We start from the raw sequence: 1,277 nt of genomic DNA, 5'->3' as shown, positions 1-1,277 counted from the left end.
ACCAACTATCAACCAAGTGATTATTTGTGTAATATTTTTCTTAATTATTTTAATTTTTTTCTATTTAAAGCATTTTTTTTTATTTTTTTACTATTTGCAAATTTTTGTTTTAATTTAGTTTTTTAAAAATAGCATTAAAATAAATTAAGTAAATTAGATATTTGTATATTATTTAAATGTGGTTTATATTTGTTTAAATTCGTTTTAATGAAAATAACTTGCATCGGAATATTACAGTGAAATAGTTAAGATTTTTAAATATTGAAATAATTTTATTCAAGGGTTCTTTGATCAACTTAATTTTATATTAAAAAATTAAAAATATTGAAAAAAAAACAAAAGAAACAAAACTCTATTCTACTTCATTAGTTTATAATAATTATAATTATAGTTTTAGCATTAAGTTTGTAAATTACAAAAGAACAATTACAAATAGTTAATCCTTATTCACTAAAAAATATCTACATATTAAGGAACACACATATTATATGCATACATACATATGTATGTATGTATATTAATAAGCGTATGTTTGAAATATTGATTCTAATTATTATTAAAATTATTATGTTAATAAATATTTAATAAAACAAAGAAAAACAAACAAAATTAGACAATATTAAATACCAAATAAAATATAAATGAAAGTTTTACAAAAAAATTAAATTGCATTTTTTTATTTATATGTATTTTAAAAGCTTTTTCTTACCTGGCGTTGAGCATAAATTTCAAACTGAAATTTATATGATTTAGAATTGAATTGAAATAAAAACATCAAAAAATACATTCTGTAAACTTTTAAAAATTTTCAAAATTTTTTCATATGTCTGAAAACTTAAGTTCTGATGAACATTTATTAATAGAAATAACTCAACTCTCCTTTTGAAACACTTCAATGTTTTTCGAAAATTTATTTTTCTAAAACATATGTATATGTTTTGGCTGATTGTAGAAAAATTCTTCTCAAGTACTTAAATATTTCTGAAAAAGTATCAAAACAACACACAATTTCCCGTTTTCGCCCTTAAGTTTCAATTTTCAAAAAAAAAAAAAAAAACAAGTAAGAGTGTTATATTCGGCTATGCCGAATCTTATATACCCACCATCAAACCACGTTTGACTCGAATGAAACTTACTTATGTCGAATTTCATCTATATACTCGTATATTTAGGCCAGTTATAAGCGTTAAAGTCAATTATGGGTCGATCCTCATAAAATTTGGTAGACAGAATTTGGTCCGTATTAAATTGATTTGTGTTTCATCGCTACACTCGTA

The sequence above is a fragment of the Lucilia sericata genome, unplaced genomic scaffold, assembly GCF_015586225.1.
Source record: "Lucilia sericata isolate MDLA Ls3-8-SP2 unplaced genomic scaffold, ASM1558622v1 Contig000062F_arrow, whole genome shotgun sequence".
Lineage (NCBI taxonomy): Eukaryota > Metazoa > Arthropoda > Insecta > Diptera > Calliphoridae > Lucilia > Lucilia sericata.
This window is presented reverse-complemented; position numbering follows the sequence as displayed.